This window comes from Mauremys mutica, chromosome 24 (assembly GCF_020497125.1).
Source record: "Mauremys mutica isolate MM-2020 ecotype Southern chromosome 24, ASM2049712v1, whole genome shotgun sequence".
NCBI classification, from domain to species: Eukaryota; Metazoa; Chordata; order Testudines; family Geoemydidae; genus Mauremys; species Mauremys mutica.
This window is the reverse complement of record NC_059095.1, coordinates 3,457,208-3,463,371: the sequence shown is the minus strand read 5'-3', so window position 1 is coordinate 3,463,371 and position 6,164 is coordinate 3,457,208.

Sequence of the window (6,164 nt, the reverse complement as noted above, 5' to 3'; positions counted from 1 at the left end):
TGCTTTGCTTTGCTAACTCAACAGAGCTGAGCCAGTGGAGAGGAAGCAGCGGTGCCGGGCTTCCCTCCGCGCTGCTCCTGGGGCTGATCTCTGCTGGCTCTGGCTGCGTCCAGCAAAGCAGAAAGCTCACTGGAGCGGCGCTTAAACTCCTCACTGCTTATTAATTGCAATTTATCAAGGCGGTTAGACACGACGGGCAGAGCGTGTGCTGTGGCTGAGGGGAAGCGCCACCCATTCGGCTGGGGCCTCCACATCGCCTCTGGCTGGACGCGCTGCAGTACTTTGGAAGTGTTTGGCGGCCAGTGAACTCGCCACAGGCGGAGCTGCCCTCCAGGAGAGCAGCATTAGAGTGGGGCAGGAAGAGAGGACCCAGGGCCTGGTCAATCTAGGGTCCCTGGGGCATCTACTGGGCCTGTGTCTGGCAGTGGCCAACACTGTGTGCATGTGTCCATCCAATGACTTGGGCCCTTGAGGTGTCCTGATCACCTGTGTGGGTTCTGGTAGCCCCGAGCTGTCGCTTTCAGCCATGGGACCTTGGCCGTGCAACAGCTGAGTGTCTCCTCCTCCTGCCAGATGAGTGTGACGGGTTGGATCACAAAAACCCCCTTGGGAGCTGCCCCCTGATGTGCCCAGACTACTACTACCCCTGTTTTCCCTGCCAGCTCAGGGCCCCAGCACCCTGTCTTGCTGAGCCAAACACACCCATCTGCTCCAGCACAGACCCAGGGGCTGAATTACTTGCCCCAAAGCTGCAGGTTTACCTGAAAGCAGCTCACCGAAGTGTTCCTGTCTTTAACACTCAGGTGCCCAACTCCCAATGGGGTCTAAACCTAAATAAATCATTTTGACCCTGTATAAGCTTTATACTCAGAAATTGTTCACCCTCTATAACACTGATAGAGAGAGATCCACGGCTGTTTGCTCCCCCAGGTATTAATACATACTGAGTTAATAAGTAAAGTGATTTTATTAAATACAGACAGTAGGATTTCAGTGGTTCCAAGTAGTAACAGACAGGACAAAGTCAGTCACCAAGCAAAATAAAATAAAATGTGCAAATCTATGTCTAATCAAACTGAATACAGATAAGATCCTCACCCGTTCCAGAATGGTCCCTTTTACAGACTAATCTCCTTTTAGCCTGGGTCCAGCAATCACTCACACCCCTTGCACACTGTCCTTTGTTCCAGTTTCTTTCAAGTATCCTGGGGGGTGGAGAGGCTCTCTCTTTAGGCAGCTGAAGACAAAATGGAGGGGTCTCCTAGGGGTTTAAATAGACTCTCTTGTAGGTCGAGACCCCCTCCTCACACCTATGCAAAGTCCAGCTCCAAGATGGAGTTTAGGAGTCACCTGGGCAAGTCACATGTCCATGCATGACTCTCAGCTTTACAGGTAGCAGCCATTGTTTACATGCTACCTTGAACGTCCTCGAGTAGACTTCTTATGTGGATTGGCGCATTTCAAGATCCATTGTCCCCAAGTGTTTTTTGATTAGGTACTTAATGTCAACATTCCTTTCTCCAGGAACTGACCGAATGCTCTGCTACGGTTATTTAGAAATCAAGCCAGTACACAGCCAACATTCATGACTTCGAATACAAAAATGATACCTGCATACAAATAGGATTAATACATTCAGTAGATCAGAACCTTTGAGGTGTGTTACATGGCATATGTGGCATAAAACACATTCGAAGCATATTTCCATAAAGCCTTATGGGAGGTACCGTCACGATGCGGACACCCTATTCACGGGTGAGCAGGGCTGCTACACCCACCTGTCTTCAGGGCTGGGGGTGAGTGAGAGTTGCAATGCCTCCTGGGAACTGCATCGCAAACAGAGCTCTAGAAGCAGGCTCAGAAACCCAACTCCGGGGAGCTTCATGCTTCTCCGTCTCGTGCCCCATCTGCTTTAGGCAGCCGCTGCCCCTTGCCCTGCATAGGCTGCAGTTTGGCTTGGCTAGCTGGGATCTGGCCTCGAGTCCTAGCCTCCCATACTTGATCTTGCACCTGGTGCTTCCTGCCTCTCTGTTGCAGAGGCAGGTGGCTGCCTGGTGCTCTGCTGACGGGGTGGGAGATGGCAGGAGCTTGCTTTGCTGGGTCCTGCCCCTGTCTCTCAGCTGTGCTTCTGGGCCAGGTGGCAGTGAGTCGCTGTGTGAGAAATGTCCTTGCTGGGGGAGATCAGTGGAGTCACCGCAGCCTGTCTGCTTCCCAGTCAGCCCCGGCTCCACCCTGTTTGCTGCTTAAATAACACAGTGAACTGCATCTCGGTGAGAGCGTCTGCCCGGGCTGGTTGAAGGAGCTGTGCCCTGACTGCACAGCCACGGCCCAGCCTACCCTGCGTAACCAGAACACCCTGTGATGCGGGGAGCTGGGCCCAGCCCCGTGCACCAGGGCACAATGCTGCTTGGTTTGGGGGCCCTTTCAAGTGGGGGGAGGGAACTGACACTTTTCCTCCCCCCGGCAGCCCTGCAGGCCAGTAACGGCCCCATTCATTTCCCCGCTGCTGTTCGAAGTTGGCTGCCTGGCCCTGGCGTGACTCAGGTATTTCTCCGCTGGCTATTTGAGCCTTAACTAACGTTCAGCGCCCCAGCCCTGCTCTGTCCCCTGCGCTCCGATGTCTCCTCAGCCTGGCAGTTACTGAGTGGTACCCCCCTCCGGCCCCCAGCATTCCTGGGCCCGTCCCCAGACTCCTACCAAAGCTGGAGCACAAGAGCTGGATGTGGGGTTTGTCGCAGTCCTGCCCCCCCCACCTCCCAACTCTGCTGATGCCCATCAGTCCCAGCCCGTATCTCCTGCCCCCACTCTGCCAGCCCTGGGCTCCCCACCCCCACTCTGCTATGCCAGGCCGCCGAAGCCCAGGGATGCCCTGCCCTGCCTTTCCCTCCCACTGGCACCCCCATGCAGGAGTCCAGTCCCAGCGCCAGCCAGACGGAGCAGCTCAGATGCCCTGCGGGCCGGGAGCCCGCACCCAGCTGCATGTGTGTGCGCCAGGCTCCTCCCGTGACCTGTACCCGCATCATCGCTGGCAATCCTGGGAGCCGCTGGGCTGCTTGGGCCCAGTCCCGGGGCAGCGACCGGCAAAGCCACCGGCACTGAGACCCAGCAACGAGGGGCACTGGGTGACGGGGCCCGGGGAGCCGGCAGGAGGAAAGGGACCAGACCTGGAGTCTGCAGGGCGCTAGGGGCTGGCTGCCTTCTGCCCCGTCCCGAGGCTCCCCCAGCCCGCCCTTGGGAACCATCAATTCTGGGGGCTGCCGTCCCTCCCGCTGAGCTGGGCTGGGCCGACTGGATCCAGGAGGGAGGAGGGTGGGCTGAGGAAGGGCCATGGACAGGGAGGCCCATTCCCAGCGCCCCCTCCCCAGCTTAGCTCAGCTCTGCCGCCTCGGGAGCCTCCACCGTGTCAGCTGGAGTGGGGGCTCTGCCCCCCTTCCCAGGTAGCTCTGGGGAGCAGTGGGGCAGGGGGCTCCCCGGCTGGGCAGAGTGAGAGTTCCCCAAGGCTCATTGCTGGAGAAGTTGCTCAGTGTCAGAGGCTCTTCTGCAAACACCTGGCCCACCCCATGTCAGTAACCACGGGGCCCCTTGGCCCCCAGCCTGTCAGGGGCTCTTGGGAACGGGGCTGGCAAAGCCCTGTTAGCTCTTTGTAGCCCAGCCCTCCCAGCCAAACCAGGAATCTCCATGTGTTACATTCAGCAGGGCCCCATCGGGGATCAAGGAACGGGGGCTTCTCTGGAGTCGCTTTCACAGCCTGAGCGATCACCATCTTCCTGGTACCCAGCCCAGCAGCCCGTAGCCCCAGCAGGCTTTTCAGGTGGGTTCTGGATACTACCCAGGGGGTCTTGCTGATGGGAACGGTCCCTGGTGGGTAACAGCGAGTACTCGTGGGTATTTCTGGGCCAGGGTGGGTACTGATGGGAATGGTCCCTGGTGGGTAACAGCGAGTACTCGTGGGTATTTCTGGGCCAGGGTGGGTACTGATCGGAATGGTACCTGGTGGGTAACAGCGAGTACTCGTGGGTATTTCTGGGCTAGGGTGGGTACTGATCGGAATGGTACCTGGTGGGTAACAGTGAGTACTCGTGGGTATTTCTGGGCCAGGGTGGGTACTGATTGGAACGGTACCTGGTGGGTAACAGCGAGTACTCGTGGGTATTTCTGGGCCAGGGTGGGTAACAGCGAGTACTCGTGGGTATTTCTGGGCCAGGGTGGGTAACAGTGAGTACTCGTGGGTATTTCTGGGCCAGGGTGGGTACTGATGGGAATGGTCCCTGGTGGGTAACAGTGAGTACTCGTGGGTATTTCTGGGCCAGGGTGGGTACTGATGGGAACGGTACCTGGTGGGTAACAGTGAGTACTCATGGGTATTTCTGGGCCAAGGTGGGTAACAGTGAGTACTCGTGGGTATTTCTGGGACAGGGTGGGTAACAGCGAGTACTCGTGGGTATTTCTGGGCCAGGGTGGGTAACAGTGAGTACTCGTGGGTATTTCTGGACCAGGGTGGGTAACAGCGAGTACTCGTGGGTATTTCTGGGCCAGGGCGGGTGCTGATCAGAACGGTCCCTGGTGGGTAACAGCAAGTATTCATGGGTATTTCTGGGCCAGGGTGGGTACTGATGGGAATGGTCCCTGGTGGGTAACAGTGAGTATTCATGGGTATTTCTGGGCTAGGGTGGGTACTGATCGGAATGGTACCTGGTGGGTAACAGTGAGTATTCATGGGTATTTCTGGGCTAGGGTGGGTACTGATCGGAATGGTACCTGGTGGGTAACAGTGAGTACTCGTGGGTATTTCTGGGCCAGGGTGGGTACTGATGGGAATGATCCCTGGTGGGTAACAGCGAGTACTCGTGGGTATTTCTGGGCCAGGGTGGGTACTGATCGGAATGGTACCTGGTGGGTAACAGTGAGCATTCATGGGGTATTTCTGGGCTAGGGTGGGTACTGATGGGAACGGTCCCTGGTGGGTAACAGTGAGTACTCGTGGCTATTTCTGGGCCAGGGTGGGTAACAGTGAGTACTTGTGGGTATTTCTGGGCCAGGGTGGGTACTGATGGGAATGGTCCCTGGTGGGTAACAGTGAGTACTCGTGGCTATTTCTGGGCCAGGGTGGGTAACAGCGAGTACTCGTGGCTATTTCTGGGCCAGGGTGGGTAACAGCGAGTACTCGTGGGTATTTCTGGGCCAGGGTGGGTACCAATGGATGCTGGTGGGATTAATACCCAGTGGGCAGTAGTGGGTAACAGCAGTACTGATGGGTGGCGTTATTGGTGGGATACAGAACTGGTGGGCAGTGGAGGGTCTCTGGGGTAACAGTGGATGTGTTACCCTGAGGGTATTGCAGGGCTGGAGTTCTCACCACCCTGACTCCTCCGGTCGGGTCCACCCTCCCCTGAAGGGCCTGGGGCTGATCCTTCCCCTTCTAGGGTCACCCTCCTCCCTGCCCCATGAGTGATCAGTCTGCCATTAACCCCTTCACTGCTGCAGGCTGGGCCATCCCACAGCACCATCTGCCAGGAGGCTCCTGCTCCCTCTGGACGATCGACCCTGAGCAACCGGTGCTGGTGCACAGGGACAGCCGGGGAGCAGCAAAGGGGTTAACGAGAACGACAGGGCTAGGAAATGCCCCTGCTGCCCCCACCCAGTTAGAGCCTGGGATCACTCCTGTCACCTAACCAAGGGGTGGCTGGGCCACAATCATGGCAACTCAACAGGGCTTCGCATCAGCCTGGGAAGTGCCCCTGGGACCTCGTCTCACCTGGCCATTAACTCTTCACAGGCCTAATTCTCAGCAGTCCCACTTGGGGGCCAGGTGCCCAAACCCCCGTCTGTATTGGCAGCAGCGCTGGCAGCGGCGGGCCCCCTGAGTTGGGGTGTGAGTGGCAGCGGGACCGCGGCCTGGACCCTGGGTGTGGATTGCAGCCAGCACGGTGCTGATGGAGGGCCCTCCGCTCGTCTCCAGAACAGGGATCCCATGGGCAGCTTCTCCCACCCTGCCCTGCCAGTGACGGGGGAGGGCAGATGCCGCCCTTGACCCTCCAAGGCCTTGGCATCTGCACTGACACCAAATGGATGGGTCCAGATCGCTGCAGAGAAGGGCTTGATCTACGTGTGGACAGTGCTAGACAAGAGCAGGCTGTGGGCTTATAATATCTGCTATATTTGCT